At 35.0% G+C, this 25,382-nt stretch overlaps 1 long non-coding RNA gene across 1 annotated transcript in view; it reads left to right on the plus strand.

Annotated features, from left to right (window-relative positions):
- Positions 1-811: 811 nt before the first annotated feature.
- LOC143676216 (uncharacterized) overlaps positions 812-25,382 on the plus strand; it is a 40,728-nt gene continuing 16,157 nt past the window's right edge. The window contains exons 1-2 of the long non-coding RNA XR_013171919.1: positions 812-903; positions 8,892-9,017. This is a non-coding gene — a long non-coding RNA (uncharacterized LOC143676216). The remainder of the gene's footprint in view (positions 904-8,891; positions 9,018-25,382) is intronic.

The raw sequence follows: 25,382 nt of genomic DNA on the forward strand, positions 1-25,382 counted from the left end.
GAAAGACAGAATGGCCTGCCTGCTACAGTAAGAATATGTCAGCTAGGACATTGAGAGCTAACTGCTCATTGAGAGCTAAGTGAAAATCATTCATCAGCAGATATTTATTTGTTGGTCTTACTAGTTATTCCGGGTAGAGACAGACTTTTTTTTTTTTTTTTTTAACCTTACAGGAATTGCATTTTAGTGAGGGGAGCAGAAAATGAGACACGTATAAGTAAGATAATTTGGGGGAAGCAGAAGAACCATATGGAATTTAAACAGGGTTATTTAATGGAGAGTGATGAGCATTTTATTAGATGGAGATTAAAAAAGGCTTTGCAGAGGAGAAGAGCTGACACTTAAATAATGAAAAGGAAACACTAGTAGATGAAGCCTGAAAGAGCCAGGTCTGTAAGGATTTAAGACCTACTAAAGGGTGTGGCTTTCATTTTAAGTCCAAAGGAGAGTCATCATAGAATTAAAAAAATAAAATGAGGGCGGGCCGCGGTGGCTCAGCGGGCAAAGTGCTTGCCTGCTATGCCGGAGGACCTCGGTTCGATTCCCGGCCCTAGCCCATGTAACAAAAACAAAGAAACAAAATACAATAAAACAAGAGAGATGTTTTCCTTTCTTCCTTCCTTCCTTCCTTCTATCCTTCCTTCCTTCTCTCTGTCTTTCCTTTAAAAAAAAAAAAAATAAAATAAAATGAGATGACCTCATCACCATCTTTGAACAATGCATCTATGTTTCCCTTCACAATAGAAGAAACTCCATTGTCCCATCACATAATGGAGTCTTAATATTCTTAGAATCTTAAAATCTCTCACTTGGTTAGTTTACCTAATGCATCTATGTCCCCAGAGAAGTTTCTAGTCCTGAATGCATAGCTGTGCCTCTGGTTACCTCAAGGATCTTTCTCAGGTACTGATTCCTGGATTGAAAGCATCAAAACATGCAATTTCCACAAGATGACTTCATAGATAATTTACATTTAGGCAATTTTAATAGGCAAAGTTTTCCATTATCACAATTGGGCACAAGTATGATATTTTGTTCTGATGTTGTCTATCATCTTGGACCAGATGAGATACACTATAATTAATTAAAGCAATCTTTACCTCCCTAAGCCTTCTGTGATTATCTTTGTTCCTTAGGCAAATAAGATCACAAATCTGAGTTAACAACTATTTCCATAGACCATCTATAAAACCAAATAATTTCTTATGTAATACTTGGTCTTATGATATAATAATATAATATAATAAATAATTCCCCACATAGTAATTGGTTGCATCTACTATTTTGAAAACTGTACTTTAGTGCCTTTGGAAAAAAATCAAAATTTCTCCACTAGAAGCATTTTCTTTTCCTATCATACTATGGCTCAAATATTCCTTTTGAGTCCTGCACCACTCTGCTCTTTCATCTGGGCTTATGGCAATGTACTTAGAGGTCTTTCCGCTATGGGACTATAGGAAGAGTGTTTGGCTCCCCTCTGACATTCTCCATGTCCCCACATACTTACTAGGTGTGGCATTATGATCTAAGGAGGCCTTGTAAGGCAGAGCACTGTATTTTATTGCAAAATCTGAGCCAGTAATCAGAGTCATTTAGGTTTTCTTCTGTTCAGATCCCCTTTATCCCGGCTCATGAATCTTGGCTCTGTCTCCTCTTGCCATTTGAACTTGTCAGCCACTCCTGGACACTGTCCATCTCTGTCTCAGTGATCTTTGGCAGCTTAATTCTGCTTCTCATTCCACTTCATTCACCATCTAACCTTACCGTATCCCTTCCTACTCCCCAAAGCCCTCGTTCTCTTCTTGAGCCTGCACCTGGTGCTGCTGTAGAACAAAAACAACTCAGAGGAAGAAGACCTTTTGAAGTTCAGGAGGTCCCAGTAACTATGGCACAGTTCACTGACCCAACACTATCACCTCAACTTAACATATTATCCTACCCATATTCAGGGAATACACATGCAGATTTTCTGACTTACTTGCTTTGACTTTTCTAATGCACAAGTATTTGGAGAGATACTGAGAGTTTAACATAACAGTTTTGAATTGTGTGTGTATGTGTGTGTTTATGCACAATCTGATTGGAATATTATACTAGTAAATCAATTTTTTTTTAAAAAAGGAAATATTTTGATTTGCAGACAAATGCTACTATCCTATTGTGTAGCCATACTTTAATGTCATAAGTCACAGACATTAAATATTACAAGAAGACATTTGAATCTTTTTTTCTGAATCTGATTTTAGTACACATCCCAGAGTTATGAAACCTAACAGCCAATGATAATTAATTAAGTAACAACTTCCAGCTGTTCTTCATTTGAAAAATAAATTCTAATTGGTAAACTCAAGTAAAAATTGTGGACTAATTTATTAGGAGAACAAATAGTTCACAAAATGTAATTTTTTAATTTAAAAGCAAGATATTTCCTTGAAACATGTATGTGTGTGTGTGTATGTGTGTGTTGTGTGTGTGTGTTGCTGTCTCTCCTGCTGAGTTCCTAGTTAAATGATAATAAGGAATGCAGAGGAAAAACTTGCAATAGAAAAGAGAATGAGAAAGTAGCCCTCAAAGAATGAGAAATTTCAAGTTCTTAACAGAAAAAACATTTGTGTAGAAGGAGCTTAGCCAAGAATAAGTGTCAAAGCAATCTATGGCAGAGAAGGCAGCATTTATATAGGACTCCACGAGTGGAGTCCAGAGAGTCTGAAGGCAGGCTTGAAATGTGAACCTGAAAATAAGGGATGAATGGAGAAAAAGCCTCCACTAGTTGTTGCACCACCCTCCTCCTTTTTCCTCTTTCTTTTACAACAAGAAAGAGAGTACATCACTGTCCAGTGAAAACAAAAGAAAGCAAGAAAACCAAGCAAACAAGCAAAAAACAAAAATGTATTCTCTAAAGACAGTAGCATGTTCCATCCAGGCAAACCTAGACCTAGTGGATGGGTGTCTTCATGGACATCTTTCCTTGATGTGACATTTAAGGTCCACGCTTCTGCCTGAGGTGTAAGCTGTTTCACCCTGGCATAGACAAAAAAGCCAGATAACCTACAAAAGCATGATTTTTCTTAACTTGGAAATTCCTTCAATTTTAATAATTGGCCCTCATTAAAAGACCAGACCAAATAAGAACACTTCCATAACTCTATTTCCCTTCAATCTTTCCATTGGTGGAATCATTTTCCTCATTCTTTTCCTATATGTCTAGGACTTCTGGTGCATCTCCCTTGGCCCAGGTGTCTAGAACTGTGTGTGCATGTCTCATTTTCTCTAGGAAACTTAACTTCTTATAACAGAGATCATGCCTTAAGTAACAATATATCATACAGGGGTTCTCTTACATAAAATACATTTTTTTCATTATTTGTATAATATCCCTGTTGTTTGTGTTATAGCAATGATGTATGGAGATTGTGTCCCTGCTATCAGAATCAGCAGTCTAATGGGGAAACAGACATATACCTAGTAAATTACATTTGTTGAAATGCTACAAAGATATGAACCTCAAAACCATCTTCTTGACCTCTATTCTTTCTCTAAATCTAAAGGCCCACATTTTAAACTCCCCAAAAGTTATTTTTTTCTGGATGGCTTGTCATCCTCTTAAACACATTATGCCTATTCTGAACTCAGTAACTTCTCTCTCTATTAACTTCCATTTCAATTTCTCAATTTCTTTTAATAGCAGTGTCTTTGGCTAATGATACATTTATTTTACTCTCCATATCTAACAGTACCCAAGAGTAGTAATGTCTTTTGCAGCAACAACTTTCTATTTTTCTTTCATTTTTCTTTCCACTGCTCTCTTTCAGGTAAAAGTTTTAATCATTTTCCCCATCCTTCCATTTCATTTGCACAAACTTACCTTGTATAGTCTCATTCTAAATTACTGATTTCTTTAAATATTTTTAACAATTATAAAATAAATACTTGCTCTTTAATAAGTTGTTCTTGAGTCAGAGAAGGTTGCGAAAGTAAGAAATACCTCAGGGGAATCTAAAAGTCTAATAGGAACTAGAAACTAGTCAAGTACTAAATTATGGGGAGCTGGGGGGATGGAGGGTAAGGCTTCCATTATGAGGAAAAGTATATTTAATTATTCATAGACAAATGATATTGGAGTTAATATGTGTATTGAGAGGAATGAAACTAGTTAATATTGGGGAGCAATAGTAATCAGATATGGTAGATTAGGACATTTCCCACTAAGGAATTGAGCTTTCATTTTGTAGGCAGTGGAAAGCCAAAGATGAGGCTTCAACAAGTTAATTATACAATGGAATTGGGAACCTTAAAACATCATGCTAACAGCCTTGTCAGAGAACTTCAGTTCAAATTGTTCATACTTTTTATTAGGTTAGTATCTATTTAAATGTGAGAACAAGGCTTTATTCAATTCTGAATGTCTAATGAATAGCAAAGTGCTTGGCATATTGCTGGAACACAATCAGCATTTGTTGGCAATGCATGGTAACTGTCTCTTCAAGACATTTGCCACTTAATTATGTTTTAAAATCATCATCAAGCTATGTACAGCTGGGGTCTTTTCTCCCCAACTAGATAGACTGAAAACTTTTTTAAAAGTGTAACTATCATCCTATGTTTTGTTACCAAATAAAAATATGTATTTATCAAGAGCCTTCTCTGTACCAGAAACTGTTCTAGGAGATGGGGATACAGAGGGTAAGGGAGATGAGAGAGGACCCTCTGCTCACTGTAGTTAATGCACAGAATCTTGCATAACATCCAGCACATGGCAAACTGGAGTGCATGATGGAGTCTATATTATTTGACATTCTTCATCATGCTAAATGTCAGATTTCCTACATGAAATCTTCCCAGTGCTTTTAGAGTTCTGTATAAATGATCTTCACCTGTCATGTTCATTTTCCTAAAGGCCAGAATTTTTTTTTTTCCCAGCTAGAGCAAATCCTTTAAATGAGTTTGTCATTGAATGTGCTAATTTTGATATATTTTGAAATAACATGATGAATTCTGAAAAGTAATGCCCTGATTTGTTTACATAATTAAATTTGTGGCATCTGTTCCTTCTCCAAATATTCCCTGCTAAAACCTGAGCAGGGAAGGAGAAATAAAGCAACTTTGGTTTACAACTATTTTCCTTAAGAGCATCAATTAATAATTCATTATAATATGAGAGTGAAGCTTGTTCCAATCAATTATTAATGAATAACTATATTTTGTGTTGATATGCAAAACCTGTCTCCAGCAATTATAAAATGTCGCAGCCTTATTGTAAGTTATAGTGAAAGGCCACATGGGGGTAAAGCTCTTATAGTAATATACATTTAAATCCACCATCATTGGGAAACTTTTATTAAGCAGTTAATTCTGTATGACAATGCACAATTGTTTTAATTTCCCTACTGCTAAAACACACACCATATACCCGGCAATGGTTTGTCTTAACAAAAGGAATTTACTGGCTCATGCTTTGAGAGTCTAGACGGCTTGTTTCCTTGCAGGGTCAATATGTACAAGCTGGCTGGCAAATATTGGGGTTCCATGGCTTTTACATCAAATGGTGATGCACATGGCAGCATCTTATCCCTCTAATCTAAGTTATACCGACTTTCAGCTTCTAGGGTGTGCCTCATGGCTCTTCTTTTTCATGTCCAATTTCTTTTTCTTGTAAGAATTTCAGCCATATTGGATTAAGACCCACCCTCGTTCAATTTGGGCACAGCTTCACTAATAATATTTCAAAGGTCCTATTTACAAATGGGTTCACACTTATAGGACAAATGGTTGGAACCTCAGCATGCCTCTTGTGGGAGACATGATTCAACTCCCAACAGCAGGGGAAAGCATATAAGTGCTGGTGTCCTTACTCTCAAGCTCTTGTGTTATAACCTAAAATAGTCACTAAGAGTTATTATAGCTCCACAAGCACCTTCTGAATACTGTGGCAGATTCAGTTCTAGAACTTCAGTAAAACTGATAATCTGTCTTTGAATTGTCTTCAATCCATTTTAGAGACAGAAAGAATGTTTAGTGGACTACAGACCAGCCTGAGTACTGTTGACCACATTGCCTTTTTGACCTGACTCAGTTTGGAGGCATTGACCTTCCCTGGGAATTTGGAATGCCTGGAATAATTACTAGTTCAGAGGCCGCCCTGTAGGCTACACCTGAGGTCATTTCACAGGGCCACTCCTTTTAACTGTGATTTTCTGTAATGAAACAATAATCATTAAGTAGACCAGGTCAGAATCATTCAGTTTATTTACACCAATCAGCAAGTTACAGCAAGAAGCTTCCAAATGTGCAGGGCTATAAAAATTTCTTGAACTAATCCCACAAATTTCCGTCTTTGACTTTCTCCCCAAAGAAGCTGGAACTTCTTCACTGTACTTCACCCACCATTGATTCAACTCAGCTGGTTTTGTTGTTGTTTTCATTGTGCTGGTTATTGTGCTGAGAAGATAAATATATAAATGCATGGGCATGAGGTGGTTAAAATTTGATGAAATCCAATTCTGTAAGAAGAGGAGCTTAAGGCTTCCATGCTTTTATCAGATGCATCTGAGAAGAGGTCAAAGTAGGATTCTGACAGGCAGGGATTTGTGTAGAAGGGAATGGTTTATAGGATGGGAACATTTTAGTTTAGAGAAGAAATAATTTGTAATGTTGGCTTCCCTAACTCCCTAAAGCAGAGTGAATAAGATTGGTCTTACAAAATGAGGGAAAATACTATTCTGTTGGATTCCTGTTAGTATCTAAAAGAGTGAAGTCAGGGGAGGTTCAAAAATGTATATTTAGTGCCTGGACTGGGTGCTTTTAAGATGGGTTTTGTAAGGTGAAGAGCTATTTAGGATTGGGAGAGTTATATGAGAGTTTTGGCTTGGTGGAAACCAGGGGTGTAGGGGTTGGCATAAATATTGAAGAACAACCTTTTTGTCTTAATATATAAACTATTTTAGTTGAAGCAAAGTTTAATCTTCCAGGAGCAAGTACCGAAGCAGTCTTTGCCTTACCCTCATATTGGTTAATATAGAAACAGAAAAATATTTTGTTCCAGAATTGTTTAACACAGTGAAAGCAAGTGGCTTGGCTCCGGTTCTCACTTTTTAAAGAGTTTTGGTCAAGAAGTTAGGACTACACAGGTAGGAAGTAAGTGAGCTGAACTTCCATATGTTGAAGAAACTCAAAGCATAAGACCCTGGAATGTGAGTTCTCTCCTGATTTTAATTCTAGCAACTCTAGTTCTCATCTGTTACTTTTCAGAGCTCCCAGTGTTTCTCTTTCCATCCAAAGTGATGCAAAGTTGGCTTCCACTTTGTTGGTGAGGTAGTTTTACTCCTGGACAGGACACAGTGTGCTTTCCCAGTGGTGGAGAAGAGCCCCAAGAAGCCAACGGCCAAGATTGCTGCCTCATCAATATCAGCCTCAGGGCTTCCCAAAACCCCAGCCTTTACCCATTTATCTTTTCCTGTTCTGTGTCAATTTCAACAGTGGGGAATGCCCTGGGGCTGAAATAGACACAGGATCCAAATGAATCAATGTCCTATAAGCTAAATGCTATGCCTTCAAGCAAGCCAAAGTAATTATTATCCAACACGGATGCTCCTGCTGGCTTTCAAGGGCAAGCAGGAGAAGGGATCCATCACAGCCCTGCCATTTAGATGCATTTTATTCTGCAGTGGCTCTTCTGTACAGGCATCATTCATTTGGTCTCAGTGTCATTCTTCAGCATTCCTTTGAGCCTGGCAATTTGCACAAAGGAAGCAAAGAAGAGAAGACACTGGGCCAAGTGGGTTTAAAATTTAAACTGAGTGAAGGATGAACAGTACTTCAGGGGAGATCAAAAAGTTCTGTTGTGAGAGCCTCACATCAGCATATTAAGTTATCTGTAAATTCTTCAAACAAGTGTGGTACTGAAAAGTAATATATGTATATGCCTGGTTGTGTGTGTATGTGTGCATGCATTACCACAACAGATTAAAAAAAATCTTTGTTTGGCATGTTATCAGACATTTAATTAGCCTATGTCAAGGAATATAATGGAGGAAGCTAAGTATGCTCTCAATGAGTTCACAGTCCAATGATAAGGACAGAGAAATAAGCGACAATTATGATATGGAATGGTTAATCAGTGGCAGAGATAAGCAAAGAGAGTTCTTGGGCATTTAAAATATCTAGGGGTGTCAAAGACTTTCTATCTGCCACACATGACTGAGCTGAGTTTGAAGAACAGTGGAGCAAAGAAGAATCAGGAACTAGTATTCTGAGTATAGGAAATGATGTTTAGAGCCATGGAGGCGAGAGAGACAATGTGACATCTGGTGAAGTGCAAATGGTTCTTTTGCCTCGGGCACAGTGACCAAAGAGGGCACGAGAGGAGAGATGAAGATGGAGAGAAGGTAAGTCCAGATTCTGGAAGACCTTCTGAGTGGAGACAAAGAGCTGGACTCCATTCTGGGCTATGAAGAGCCTAGAGGGGCTCTATGCAGCAGTGACCACCATCATGTAACAGCTCCTTCTAAGTGAACGTCCAAAACACAGTTTGTTCTTTTAAGTACTGGAAAACATTTTATGGAACAATTTCTAGCATGTGTTATGTATTTTGTGTCTTAAATAAAATATGTCCAGACTAAAAATGTCTTTAACCTGAACTCTAAACACTCTAAGTTGGTAGTAGTTTTATGTTACCTATTTACTCGCTTAGATTGTTGTGATTTTTGCAATACCTATGTCCTCTACTAGAGTAAGCTTTTTGCTTTGTTTGCTTACTTTTTGAATATTTTAATCACAGAATATGTTGATTAATATTACATGTCTTGATCAAGTCCTGGAAAGGGCAACCTGTAGAACTTAGAAAAGGCATTCACATTCAGCACAACCTAGTCAACTGACTGATGTTCTTCTAGGATCCAGATTCACGGAACCTGGTTCGGTACAGAGGAAGGACACAGAAAATTGTTATATACTGGAGCAGAAAGGCAAGGAAACTCTGAAGAGGAACGTCCAGGTATATATTCGGGATTGAGCTCTAAGTATATAATCCTCACAAAGTCTCCATTTTTTAAGGGCTGGTCAAAGAAAATTAGAACCCAGTAGAAAATGGGATGGAAATTAAATTTATAACAATACCTGGTTGGGAAAATGAGGAAGGTTGGAGGCTGGAGAGCAGCTATGAGGTGATAGAATCTAACAGAAGAAATCCTAATGATCGTAAGTCAGTCTGAATTGAACAGGGATTGCTTGGGTTTGTTAAAGCTGCCAAAATGCAGTATACCAGAAATGGGTTGGCTTTTAATAATGGATGTTTATTATGTTACAGATTTACAGTTCAAAGGCCACAAAAATGTCCAAATTAAGGCATCAAGAGGGAGATACCATCTCTGAGGAAAGTCTGCTGGCATCCAGGGTTCCTCTGTCATGTTGTGTTCTAGTTTGCTAGCTGCCAGAATGCAATATACCGGAAACAGAATGGTTTTTAAAAGGGGTAATTTAATGAGCTGCTAGTTTACAGTTCTAAGGCTGAGAAAATGTCCCAATTAAGACAAATCTATAGTAATGTCCAATCAAAGACATACAAGGAAAGATACCTTGGTTCAAGAAGGCCGATGAAGTTCAGGGTCTCTCTCTCAAGTGAAAAGGCACATGGTAAACACAGTCAGGGCTTCTCTCTCATCTGGAAGGGCACATGGTGAATACAGCATCATCTGCTAGCTTCCTCTCCTGGCTTCCTATTTCGTGAAGCTCCCCGGGAGGCGTTTTCCTTCTTTATCTCCAAAGGTCGCTGGCTCGTGAACTCTCTACATCTCATGGCTGGCTCGTGAACTCTCTACATCTCAGAAGAGATTCTGCTCTTTCTGAATCTCCCATTCTCCAAAATGTTTCCTCATCTACAGGACCTCAGAAACTAATCAAGACCCATTCAAATGGGTGGAGACATGTCATCCCCTAATCCAGTTTAACAACCATTCTCAACTAAATCACATCATCCAGGGAGATGATCTCATTACAGTTTCAAACATACAGTATTGAATAGAGATTATTCTTTGTGAAATGATATTTTGATTAAAACATGGATTTTCTAGGGGGCATACTTCCTTTCAGACCAGCACACATGGGAAGGCACATATTTGGTGATATTTGCTGGTCTTTCTCTCTTGGATTATGGTTTCAAAATGGCTCTCTCAGCTTCTGTGGGTTCTTCTTGTTTTCCTACAGTGTCTCCTTTCTCTCTCCAAAATGTCCCTGTGTTTCACCCTTTCATAAAGTACTCCAGCAAGAAGATTAAGACCCACCTTGAATTAGTTGGGTCACATCTCTGTGGAAACCACCTAAGCAAAAGTCCCATCCATCATAGGTCTGCACCCACAGGGAAAGATTGAGAAAACATAGGCTTTTCTGGCATACATAACAGATTCAAACCAGTATAGGGTTTAAATTTTCAAAGGTACAGAGAGACTAAACAATCAGGAGTACAAAAACGTAAACAGAAATTTCGGCACTGAATTTCATTCAAGACACTGAGCAGGGACAGTGGGGAGACAATGGCTTGAAGCTCATATGGGTACTTTCAGGCCAGAAATTAGGGTAGAGGTCACCAATGTCTAGTGGAAGATAAATGAAGTAATTGCCTAAAGAACACAGAGTTTCTGTTTAGGATTATGAAAAAGTTTGGAAACACATGCTGACAGTGGTTTCACAACATTGTGAAGATAATTTATATCATTGAATCATACAATCGAAAATGGCTAACATGGTGAATTAAAGGTTTTCAATATTTTGCCAAAACAGAAATTTTAAAAGAAAACTAATAAAAGAATTTTTAAAAAGAATAAATAAGATTAGAGTAAGAGTCTGAGGACGAGACAGATAATATACATTTTGCCTTCACTAGATGTTCAGTAGTACTAAGTGAATGCCGTATAGCCAATGACCAAGGTCCTAGGCAAGATTGCTGTAGAAATCTAAGCTGGGTCATATTCCACAGTGGACCTCAGGGATGGAGAACCACGGCGCTTTAACTTCATTACGACTTAGTCATAAGTATAATGGAAGAGAATTTTAACAACAGTTAACTCAGTTATCCTTTTTGTAGTCTGAGATTGCTCTGATGGGTGCCAGAAGGTTCTGTAGCCTATTAAACAGGATCAATTCAGCTATCTTAAGTGACCATCCTCCTTCGATGTGAAGGACCCTCTATTGACCTTGATTTGTCTTTCCCTAACGGCAATACCTTTCCAAGGTGGGTCAATCACCTAGAGACAAATAGGAATATTCCAAGGCTTAGATGTCAAACTTTTCAAATTCTCTATTTCTTAAAAAAAAAAAAAAAAAAAAAAAGATATTAAAAATCATAGGTTTACATTCAGAAATACAGAAAAATATAAAGTGGAAAAAGCACAATCATCATAACAATTCAGAGATAATTGCTCACCATGTAAACCAATGCCCTTTCAACCTGTGTCTGTTTCTATTGTGTGTTGCCAGACCCCACATACTTAAACACATATGTGTTAAGTTAGGATTATATCATTCTGCTGAAAAAAAATACTTTGCATGAGTTTCCTTTGCACTTAGGAGACAAACATGATAGTGTATGACAAATGGTATAAGAGAGGCCAAAAGGCTGTTATAAAACCATATTAGGCTCTCCCAAACCTGCCTCGTTGAGAAAGGTTAGTGAAAGACTCCTAGAGGAGATAAACCCAGACAAGAATTCCAATGAATTGGTGGGAATTGCCCAGGTGAAATGTAGGAGGGAACACAGAGCATTTGAGCTGAGTGAATAAGTTGTTAAGAGTTGGAAAGCAAATGGTTTAGTATGGATGGAGCATAATTCAGGGATATTTAGTAAGAATGATGGATGAATCATAGAGGAAAAAATCAATTTGATAGGATATCAGATATCCTTGCTTATCCAATCTTTTGTGGAGAGAGTCAGCATAAATAATGTTTAAAAAACAAAACAACTCATAACTGGGGTGATGTCAGCAAGAATGGCTGAGAAAGAACCTTGAAAAACCTCTCATGAAAGCAACCAGAAAACTGACAAAAAATGTCACAATAACTTTTTAAGATGTCCAAAAATTCAGCAAAGTTTGTTGCAATCTGGGCAGAATTTACTCAAGAAAATTGCTGGTTTTCAGTGATAACTGTTGATTTTGTGATGTTTTAACTTGCCCTATTTTCCATCACAACTTCCACAGCTCTGTGGAAGACTTGTAAACATCTTTCCGCAAACTGACAGCCTGGTAGCAATTGAAGAAGACAGAAAGGGCCTGGTACCCTTTCAAAACATATTCTCAGGGAATTGACATTATTTGTTTTGTTTAGTGTTTCCACAGAAGACCCTACCCTTAAAGTGGTCTTTAATTATCCTGACTTAAAATCCCCAACTATGAACAGCCTTTTGACTTGCAGAATTAGCCAATTACAGTAAGCACAAATCATTTGTCCTTATAGCTGCCTGAGACAGTAGATAGCAGTGTAAGCAAATAATAGCTATTTGAAAAGCTTAAAAGAGAAAGTGGGGAATGAAATGTCCATGGAAGGTCATGAAAACTCTGGCATTATGCTGAGAATCTAGAAGGCCATAAGCATGTGAAGGTTTGTGTATCTGCTCAGGACTATGGACGTGTTCAGAAAAGACCTGGGAAGGCACGACGTGCTCACCTCTGCTGGATTCTCTGAGTAAGCAGGAAGTAAAAGGTAAGGAAGAGCCATCATTTTCCTAAGTAAGCATCTAAGGCATTTCCCAAAATGCAAGCAGAGCAACTTAGTAATGACAGAAAGACTTGCTATTCCCAATCATTCATAGTACTTTTGTCCACTAATTAGCTTACCACTGAGGTAAACAGAGCCATGAGTGTACACACTCAACACAATATAAAACCTTATAGATTTAATTAACCAAAGTCATTAAAAACAAATAACAGCAACAATAACAAATCCTGAAGGGAGGGAAGAATCAGATTTCCAAAGTTGCCACATTATATTATTTAAAATATCAGTTTTCGGCGGGCCGCGGTGGCTCAGCGGACAAGAGTGCTTGCCTGCCGTGCCGGAGGACCCCGGTTCGATTCCCGGCCCCAGCCCATGTAAAAAACAAGCAAACAAACAAAATATAATAAAACAAGAAAATGTTTAAAAATGTTTCCCGTTCTTCCATCCTTCCTTCCTTCTCTGTCTTTCCTTCCTTTCCTCCCTCTCTCTTTAAAAAAAAAAAAAAAAAATATCAGTTTTCAAAATATATGCACATTTTTTTCAATAGGAACTGTTCCTGAGAAATCCTAAATATTGGAATTACTAGAAAAATGATTCAAATAATCTATTTAAGCATGTAGAAAGAACTGAAGGAAATTATGTCTAGAGAACAAAAAGAAAGTAAGATAAAGTTGTCACATAATAGACAATTTAAATAAAAACTAAAATTCATTCAAAATAATCAAGTATAAATGCTGGAGTTCAAAAGCACAATAGCTGAAATGAAAAGTTCACTAGACTACTTAAGCATGCAGAAGAAAAGAAACTCAAGATCTGAAGACAGGGCCATTGAGATTAACCAGTCTTAGGTACAGAATTTAAAAAGAGTCAATAAAATTAACAGCGCCTCTAAGACCTGTGGGACACCGTCAAGGTATCAAGTCTCAGAAATAGAGAGTAAGAAGTGAAATGAAAGACTATCAGGCTAAAAAACTAATAAATGTGATGAAAAACATTAATCTATGTATTAAAAATATCCAATGTACTCCATAAGGAATTCCATATTTAGGTTCATCATAATCACATTGTCAAAAAGCCAAAGGGAAATAGATGTTTTTGAAAGTTGTGAGACAGAGTCAACTCATCACATACAAGGAATACTCAACATAATTAATAGCTGATTTCCCATTAAAAAAAAGCAAAAAACATAATGATCTGAAGACAGTGGGATAGCATATTCAAACCGAGGAAAGAAAAGACTCCCAACCAAAAATTCTGAATCCAACAAGACTTTGCTTTGAAGGGTGAAGAACAAATTAAGGCACAGCTAGATAAAGAAAAACTGAGAAAATCAGTCATAGCAAATAATGAAAGGACTTCAAAAAAAAGAAAAAATTTGGTTGCAACTTGGATCAATGTTAAGAAATAAAGAACACTGATGTATGTAACTACATAGTTAAATATATAAGACAGCACAAAGAGATTTTTGGCTGTAATTTTTTATATACTATCTGATTTAAATCAAAACTATATAAAACAATAATTATAAATCTGTATTCCTGGACACAAAGTATATAACATGTAATTTGTATGAAAGTATGCATATACTATATGTATATTAATTCAAACTAAATTGTTATAAATTAAGATGTTAATTGTACTCTCCAGGGAAAGCACTTAGAAAATAATAACAAAAAAATAAATAAAAATAATCATTGAACTGTAAACTTGCAATTTAATAAATTTCCTTTTTAAAAGCCATTCCAATTCTATACTGCATTCTGGCAGCTTTCAAACTAGAACAGTAGGTATTATACCACACTTGTTTATCCATTAATCTCTTCTTGGACACTTGAGTTGTTTCTATTCTTTTGGCAATTGTGAACAATACCCCTACGGAGATTGATGTGCAAGTGTTTGTATCCCTGCTTTCAGGTCTTCTGGGTGCATACTGAATGCAGGACTGCTAGAGCATTAGGCAACTCTCTACCAAACTTTTTGGGGAACTGCCAAACCATCCTCCACAGAGTCTGTACTGTTTTACATTTACATCAGTAGTGAATGTATCCCTATTTCTCCACATCCTCTTCAATATTTTGCATTTTCCTGTTTAGTAGTGGGCATTCTAGAGGATGTAAAAAAATACTTCATTGTGGTTTTGATTTGCATTTCCCTAATAGCTTATGAAGATGTCTTTTGAACATTTGTATTCCCTCCTTGGAAAAAGATCTGTTCACATCTTTTGTTCATTATTAATTAGGTTGTTTCTCTATTTATTGTTGAGCTGTAGGATTTCCTTAAATTTTCTTGATATCAAACCCCTGTCAGTATTAATCAGGTTGTTTATTTATTGTCAAGCTGTAGGATTTCCTTAAATTTTCTTGATTTCAAACCCCTCTCAGTTATGTAATTTACAAACATTTTCTCAAATTCTGTTTGCTACCTTTCCACTGTTTCAACAGAGTCCTTTGACATTCAGAAGTATTCAGTTATGAGGAGACCATATTTATCTGTTTATTTTGTTACTTGTGCTTTGTGTAAAGGGTCTTAGAAAATATCTCCTGTCACTGCATCTTGGGAGATTCTTCCAAATATTTTCTTCTAGGAGGATTATAGTACTGGCTCTTATTTTTCTGTCTCTGGTCTTTTTGAATTGTTTTTTGTGTATGGATTGATATAGGAGTCCTCTTTCGTTCTTTTGAATATGGATATCCAATTTGTTTGAGAGACAATTCTGTTGTTGTTGAGTGGCCTTGGGAGGCTTGTCAAAAAATAGGTGACCATAGATGTAAAGATCTCTTTCTGATGTCATAATTCAATTCCACTTACCAATATTTCTATCCCTATTCTTTTGCCATGCTCTATTGACTACTGTGGCTTTATATTATGTTTTAAAACTGGGAAGTGTGAGTCCTCACAGTTCTTTTTCCATTTTTTTGGCTATTTGAGGCTCTTTCCCATTCCAAGTAAATTTGATAATTATCTTTTCTTTTTCTGCAGAGTACGCTGTTGGAATTTTGATCAGTATTATATTGACTTTGTAAATCAATTTGGGTAGGAGACTTTAACATACCCCTTTCAGTAATTCTTACAACATTTGTACAGATAAATAAGTAAAAGTCTAGAATGGTACTCCAAATCAACTAGAGTTAACAGAGATATATAGAACACTATACCCAACAACAGACTATCCATTTTTCTACTCAGTAACAGAATATGCATTTTTCAGTGGTGTACACAGATATTTACCAGGATAAATCATATGTCAGATTAAAAAACCTGTCTCAATGGATTAAAAATATTGAAATCATACAATTTGTATTCTCTGAGCACAGCAGAAGGAGGCTAGAAATCAATAACAGAAAAAAGAAAATACAAATATTTAAAAATTAAACAATATACTTTTTTTGCATGGGCAGGCACTGGGAATCAAACTCAAGTCTCCAGCATGGTAGGCAAGAATTCTACCATTGAGCCATAAACAATGACCTTTAAGCAACCAATCTGTTAAAGAGGAAATTGCATAGTAAATTAGGAAGTATCTTGAGGCTGATGAAAATGAGACTAGAATATACCAAAATTTCTGGTATGTAACAAAGGCAATGCTGAAAGACAGATTTTGTAGTTCTAAGTGCCCACAGTGAAAGGGAGAAACTCTTCAAGTCAGAGACCTAATTTTAAAACAGGAAGAACTAGAAAAAGAAGCATATACTAAACAAATAGGGAACAGAATGAATGAAATAATAATGAACATAGTATTAATACATGAAATAGAGAACAAAAACAATAGAGAATCAGCAAACCAAAATTTGGTTCTTTGAAGATCGATAATATGAGCATTTAGCTAGACTGACAAAGAAAAAAGGAGAGCAAATACAAATAGCAAATATCATAAATGAAAAGGGTGACTTTGCTATGGATCCAACTGAAATAAAAAATAACACTGTAATAGAAATACTATGAAGAACTGTATGTCAGTAAATTAACCCAGATTTAAAAGAATAAATTTAGAAGAAAGTACTTATGCTGAACAAAGAATTGATGAACAATCTCTAACAAACAAATTAGTAGGAAATAGATTGGGTCAGTAGTCAGTAAACTACCAACACAGAAGAGCCCAGGACCAAATGATTTCACAGAGGAATTCTATCAAATTTTCCAAGACCATTCCAATTCTCCTCATATTCTTCCAAAAATATTGAAGAGGGAGAAATCACTAATTCATCCTAACAGGTCATCATCATTATACAAGAGCCAGATGAAGATATAGATACCAAAAAAACAGAATAACTACAAACCAATACCTGTTATAAATATAGAAGCAAGTTATATGCAAAATACTAGCAAAGAGAATCCAAAAAGATATTAAAAGGATTACACAACATGATCTAGTGGGATTTATTCCTTGTATGCAAGGTCAGTTCAATATAAAGAAATCAGTATAGGACATCAGACTAACCTCATGAAGGGGAAAGAAATGCATGATAATCTCAGTTGATGCAGAAAATTTATTGGACAAAATCTAGCATGTCATCATGATAAAAACACTTAGAGCACTTTTAGGAAAGAAAGGTTTAAAATGATGAAGGGCATATATGAAAACCCCACATCTAGCATTCTACTTAATAATGAATTACAGAAAGCATTACCTCTAAAATCAGGAAGAAGAAAGGGATGCCCATTGTCACCACTGATTTAACATTGGACTTGAATTTCTTGCCAGAGCAATTAGGCTAGAAAACTAAACAAAAGACATCCAAATAGGCTAATAAATGAGTACAGCAAAATCAAAACTCAGAAATCTGTCGTGTTTCTATACACTAGTAATGAATAATCTGAGGGGGAAATCAAGAAAAAAAATTCATTTACAATTGCAACCAAAAGAATAATATATTTAAGAATAAACTTAACTAAGGATACAAAAGACTTATGTAAAGGAAACTACAAAAAATTGCTAGAAGAAATCACAGAAGACCTAAATAAATGGAAGGGCATACTATGTTTGTGATGGAAAGACAGGCGGGCCCAGTTTGGTTAGATCCAATCTCAGTTATCAAGATAATTTTGGATTTAGGGTGGGTTAGATCTGGGCTGACCAAAGACCCTTCATTAATAAACATTAGGGGCTGTCATTAGTGATTACAAGACTCTAAAATTGAACTGGATAAATGGGTACAAATGAAGGTTAATCACAAGGCAGTTACCATCACAGGGGCAGAAGGAAAAGGCTAAGCAATCGTTATCAGAGATCAAGGCAGCTGGATGACAATTCAGAGATTCCAGGAATTTCCTTCTGTTTGCTCCAATATACCAGAAAGCAAAAAGGAATATCTATATAATGATTCAGTAAGCAAAATCATCCCTTAAACCCTGATTTCTCAGTTACATTATTCTCTTTTAAAACTATCATTTTTGATAATTTTAAAATAAGTAATGATATATTTATATTTTAATAATTTTTAATAATTAGTAATTGAATGATTGCTTTGCTATAGGAACACTCTAAATTTCGACTGTGGTTATGCCCAGAATCTATATCATAAATCAGATAGTTTCTTCCAAAAACGGACATATTTAATTGGAAATTTTATTACTGGCTAAGAGTATTTTAAAACATTGCATTAGAATTATCTATTCACTAAGTTCCTTAAGGGCAAGATAAATATATATATAACCTAGCATATGTATGTGCATCCTGGTGTATGGCAAATTCATATGTATTATCTAGCATATGATGAACTCTCAATAAATGTGCTGAATCTGTCAAAAAAAAATCATAAATGAATGCCAAGTTAATTAAAAAGGTACAGTAGATAATACTATTTAGCACATAGAAGCCATTGATGGAGGAATAGGAGAACAAGCAAGAAATAAGACAAAAAACAAACAGCAAAATGGCAAGTATACATTCTACCTTCAGTATTGCATTAAATATAAATAGATTAAGTACTCCAGTTCAAAGGTGGATGTCGGTATCATAGATTTTAAAACTGATTACAAATATGTTGATTATAAGAAACACACTTTAGATTCAACAACACAAATTGAAAGGGAATAAAAAACTATACCACATAAACAGGACAGTAAAGAGAGCTGAATTGGCTGTATTGATATTAGGCTGAATAGACTTTAAGAGAAAGAATTATTACTAGAGCAAAAGCAAGATATATAACAGGAAACGGGTTAATCTATCAAGAACATATAATAATTTTAAAAATATATGAACCTAATAGCAGGGACACCTAATAAATGATACAACACTAACAGAATTGAAGGGAAAAATAGATGATTCAACAATAATATATAGAGGTTTTTAATAATAGAATGAATAACTAAGCTGAAAATCAACAGGGATATAGTAGACATAAACAACACTCCAAACGAGGTAGACCTAACAGAAATACATAGAAAACCCAACAAATAAAACATACACATTTCATCAAATGCCCATGAAACATTCTCCAGGTACATACAAATTTTAATCCATAAAATTAGTCTCAATAAATTTAAGAGGATTGAAATCATGCAAAGGATGTTTTCAACCACCATGAAATGAAATTAGAAATCAATAACAGAAAGAAATTTGGGAAAGATGCAAATATATGGAAGTTGAGCAAGATGCTCTCAGACATTTGCACACCAATGTTTATAGCAGCGTTATTTACAATTGCAAAGAGATGGAAACAGCCAAAATGTCCATCAACAGAAGAATGGCTAAACAAACTGTGGTATATACATACGATGGAATATTATGCAGCGTTAAGACAGGATAAACTTATGAAGCATGTAATAACATGGATGGACCTAGAGAATATTATGCTGAGTGAGTCCAGCCAAAAACTAAAGGACAAATACTGTATGGTCCCACTGATGTGAACGGACATTCGAGAATAAACTTGAAATATGTCATTGGCAACAGAGTCCAGCAGGAGTTAGAAACAGGGTAACATAATGGGTAATTGAAGCTGAAGGGATACAGACTGTGCAACAGGACTAGATACAAAAACTCAAAAATGGACAGCACAATAATACCTAATTGTAAAGTTATCATATTAAAACACTGAATGAAGCTGCATCTGAGCTATAGGTTTTTTTTTTATTATTATACTACTTTTATTTCTTTTCTCTATGTTAACATTTTATATCTTTTTCTGTTGTGTTGCTAGTTCCTCTAAACCAATGTAAATGTACTAAGAAACGATGATCATGCATCTATGTGATGATGTTAAGAATTACTGAGTGCATATGTAGAATGGTATGATTTCTAAATGTTGTGTTAATTTCTTTTTTTTTCTTTCCGTTAATAAAAAAAAAATAGCCAATGAACAAAAGAAGAAATCAAATGGTCATTAGAAAATGTATTGGGATAAATTAAGATGAAAATGCAATATACAAAAGCATATGAAAAACTGTTAAAGCAGGGAGATTAATAGCTATAAATATTTGTGTTAAAACTAATAACCTAACATTAAAACTTAAGAAGTTAGGGAAAAAAGGGCAAACTAAACCCAAAACAAGCAGAAGAAAGGAATGATTATTAGAGGGGAAATAAGTGACATAGAGCATTAATAAAGAATACTTTGAAAAAATCAACAAAATTGACAAATTTTTAACTAGGTCGACCAAGGAAAAAAGAAAAAGACTCAAATTGCTAAAAGTATCATGAAAGAGGGGGCATAACTCTGAAGCTTATGGAAACAAAAAGGAGTATAAGAGGGTACAACTGAATGACAACCAATTAAGTAATAGAGACAAAATAGAAAAATTCCAAAAAAGACTCAGACTACTCAAAGTGAGTCAAAAATTAGTAGAGAATCTGTATGTTGCCTCAAAAAAGTAAGGAAATTGCTTAATAATCAAGAAATTTTCCACCCTCCACCTACCTCAGCCACCAAAAAAAAGGAATCTCTGGGCAACATGGATTTACTGGTGGATTCTACCAAACATATAAAGAAAAATTGATCTCAATCCTTCACAAAATCTTTCAAAAAATGAAGTGATATTGAACACTTCCCAAAACATTCTATGAAGATAGTTTTACCCTGCAATACCAAACAATAGCATCACAAGAAACAACTGAAAACTAATGTCTCTTAATGAACATAGATGTAAAAATCCTCAAAGGCATACTGGTATGCTGAATTCATTGATATATTAAATATATTATACATGATGGCAACATGGTATTCATCCCAGAAATGCAAAGTTAGTTCCACATACGAAAATCAGTCAATATTTGGCATCATATTAATAGAATAAAGAACAGAAATTGTATGATCAGCTCAATAAAAGCCAGGTGGGGAGGATTTGACAAAATTTATCACCCTATTATGATAAAAAAAAAATCTCAGCAATCTAGGAAAAAGGGAACTTTCTCAATAAGATGATAGGCACCCATGAAAAACTTTTAGTTAACATTATTCTTAATATTGAAAGACTGTAGAGCTGCAACTAAGATGAGGAACAAGGCATGGGTATCTACTCTCACCATTTCTATTCACTATTTCACTGGAAGTTCTTGACAAGGAAAGAAGCAAAAAAAGACATACCAATTAGGAGGAAAGAGGTGAATTGATCTCTGTTTTCGGAAATAACAATCATCAATACTGAAAATCCTAACACACATACAGGAAATTCTAAGAACTATTTGAGCTAATAAATTAGTTCATTAGTTAGCTGGATATAACATCAATATATAAAAATAAACTGAATCTATGCACTGGCAATGAACAATCTGAAAGTGAAATAAAGGAAAAAATTTCATTACTAATAGCATCAAAAATAATAAAATAATTAGGAATAAATTTGACAAAAGACAAACTCATACTCTGAGAACTACAAAAAATCATTAAAATTAATTGGAGAGGACCTAAATAAATGGAGACATTTCATGTTAATAGATCAAGATTTTCGTATTATTAGATAACAATATCTCCCAGATTGAGTCCCAGTGGCGATGTAATTCCTATCAAAATCCTACCCATCTTTTAATCAAAAATTGACAAACGGATCCTAAAATTCATAACAAAATGCAAAGGACTGCTAATAGCTAAAACGGTCTTGAAGAATAACAAAGTTAAAATATTCATACATTGAAACCTCAAAACTTAACCTTAAGCTATAATAATCAATACTATGTGGTAGTGGAATAAGGAGAGACAGAAAGATCAATAGAATAGAATTGAGAGCCCAGAAATTTGGCCAGATGATTTTCAATGGTGTGCCAACATCATTCAATTGGAAAAGAATAGTCTTCAAAAAATGTTCAGACAATTGTATAGCAACATGAAAAGAATGAAGTTGAAAAGACTTAAATATTAGAAATAAAAACATAAACTCGTTAGAGAAAACATAGGTGTAGAACTTTGTGAACTTGGATTAGGCAATAGTTTTTTAGATAGACACCACAATCACAAGCACAAAAGAAAAAATAAGCAAATCAGCCTTAAAATTAAAATCTATTGTGCTTCATAGACAGTTTTAAGAAAGACAAAACACAACCTACACAATGGTAAAAAATAATTGCAATAATATCTCATAAGGTATATTATATCAAGAATATAAAAATGACTTTTACATCTCAACAGTAAAAAGACAAATAACCTAACTTTAAAAATGAAGGATTTGAATAGACATTTATCTAAACTATATATGCAAAATTCCAATAATTACATAAAAAACATGCTCAATGTCATTTGTCATTAAGGAAATGCAAATCAAAACCACCATGAGATATGCTTCACACCCACTAGGATGGCAGATAATAGCAAGTGTTGACAGGGATAAGGAAAAATTGCAACTCTCATACATTGCTGTTGGGTATGTAAAATGGGGAAGCCCTATAGGATAATAATTTGGCAATTTCTCAAAAATTTAACCCTACAGTGGTCATGTGTACAGCAATTCCACTTCTTAATATGTATTCAGGAGAACTGAAAAATGTGACCAGGCAAAAACTTGTACATGAATGGTCAATATCATTATTCATAAAAGTAAGATGGAATCAGTTAAAATTAGCCCATATCTGATGAACTGAAAATCAAAATGTTTATAAACAATGGAATATTATTTTCTCATAAAAATTAAAGGCTGATATATGCTATAACATGAATGAAACCTAAAAATATAATGCTTAATTAAAGAAGCTCACTAACAAAAGGCCACATATTGTTTGATTTTATTTCAATAAAATGTCCAGTATGGGAAAATATGTAAAGAGAGAAATTAGAGTAATGATTGGTAGGGACTGGAGAAGGGGTTAATGTGGAATGACTGCTAAATGGGTACAGAGTTTTTTTTGAGGGTGATAAAAATTTTCTGGAAGTAGGTAGTGATTATGGTTGCACACTTTTGTGAATGAATATACCAAAAACCCACCAAATTGTAAACTTCAGGAGTGCATTTTATGGTATGTGAATTGTATATTAACAAAAATGCTTTCAAACCCCAAAACTTAGGAAAACATCATGGAAAGTTGATGACATACATGTGCGTGTGCAGATTCTACACTTGCTAGAAAATTTAACAGATCTTCCAGAACCTAACCTTTTCATTCCTTTCTTTATTCATATAATCATACTAATTATCACTGCATGTTCTCAATTCAGCTTCATAATCACTTTGAAGTGATCACCCTCATTTTGGTGATGATGAAGCCAGCTATATTAGTCAGGATTCTCTAGAGAAACAGAACCAACAGTAGGTATCTGTAAATATGAGCTGCATAAAGGTGTCTCATGCAACCATGGGAATGGAAGAGTACAAATCCATTGGGCAGGCTGTAAAGTTAGCAGCTTGATGAAAGTGCCATCAAGCTAAAGACTAAAGAAGCAGTGAAAATATCTTTCTTCTTTCTTAAAAGCCTTCAAATGATTGGATAATATTATTGTGGAAGACATAGTATAGTTGATTGCAGATATAATCAGCCATAGGTGCAATAAACTGACTGATGATTTAATATACCGGCCTTCCAGTTTATCAACCTACCATGAAATATCTCTGCAGTAACAGTCAGGCCAGTGCTTGCCTGACGAGACAACTGGGCATCATCACTTGGCAAAGTTGACACCAGAACATAACCATCACACCAGCTAATAGAGTTTAAGGAAATCGTTCAATGTCAAAAAGCTAATAATGACAAAATGATAAATTAAGCCTGGATTTTATAATGCACTATTTTTATCCTATAGCGTATCATTTGTGACCCTTTGAACCGTGTTCTAATCTGCTAGGCTGCCCAAATGCAATGTGCCAGAAATAGGTTGGCTTTACAATGGGAGTTGATTAGCTTAAAAGCTTACATTTTTAAGGATGAGAAAAACTGTCCACATCAAGACATCATCAGGTTATACTTTCTTCCTGAAGACCAGCTGCCAACAAACCTGGACTCCTCTGTCAGATTGCAGGTCAAATGGTGGCATCTGCTGGTCTTGCCTGCCTCTTCTATATTAGGTTATTAGGTTGCCTTCAGCTTCTTGCTTCTGTGGTTTATTCTCTCTCCTTGAATTTCATTCTCTTATGAAGAACTTTAGTAAGAAACAATTTACTTTGAATGAGATGGGTAAATCTTACTCACCAAAATATTCTATTTGCAATGGGTACACACATCACGGGAATGGATTAACTTTAAGAACAGATTAACTTTAAGAACATGATTTTCTGGGGTACATATAGCTTCAAACCATCACAAACAGTAAAATAAAATATTTTGTTTTATTATTCAATTTTTTCTAAAGATACTCATAAGAAACAAAAAAATGCAACACAAAGCTGTACAAATCTATGCATGGCATAATGACGTTTGGCCCATAAAATAGAAATCATACCACACTGTAAAAATATAGTTAATTAAAGCTATGGAGTTGGTACAAATACAGATTAAGTAGATCAGTGAAGTAAAATGGAGACTGGGAAGAAAACTGAGTGCGTGTGTGTGTATTTAAAAGAACCAGGTAAAATCTGTAAAATCTGTGCAGAAGTAATGGATTATACTGTATGGTGACATTAGAAAATTGTATTTTCCAGAAGAGGATGGGTTTGTATGTGTGTATGTCTGTGTACCAGTGTCTGTGTGCATTCAGATCCTAATCACAGAATATACAGAAATTCTAAATGGAATTAAAAAGAAAACTTAGAGAACATATACACACAAAAATGATAAATTAGACCATTTACATTCTAGAATTTTAAAAGGGCTTTTTAAATTTTAGTAAAAATTTCCAGAAACGGACAATGAAATGATGATTATGCTGACCATGAGTTTAAATATGGGTGGATTGTAAAAACTGAAGATATTTTTAGGATTATATATAGAAGCCTTGGAAGCATGTTAAAATTTTCCTGAATATTTAAAAGGACATTATCTAGGAGATTTGATGTGCAAACGGGAGATCTAATTAGAAATAATGAGTGAAAATTTGGGGGATACACTCATTTTTCTATAATTACATAATACTTTCTAAGAACTAAAACCTATTCAACTATTGATTGTCCTGTTTCCTGGAATCATTCAAGCACTGGCTAGCTAGTCAGCTGTCAGTTACTGAACAATTAATCATTTGTGTAGATTGGGGAAATTTGAACCATGTGAATGCTAGGGTATCTTCAACTCTCAAATTTTCTGCCAATGCTTCCAAAACCCTGGAAACCTTCCATGACAGTAATTTAAAACATTAGTAGTAAGTTAAAACACAGTAACC

This window comes from Tamandua tetradactyla, chromosome 3, assembly GCF_023851605.1.
Source record: "Tamandua tetradactyla isolate mTamTet1 chromosome 3, mTamTet1.pri, whole genome shotgun sequence".
NCBI lineage: Eukaryota > Metazoa > Chordata > Mammalia > Pilosa > Myrmecophagidae > Tamandua > Tamandua tetradactyla.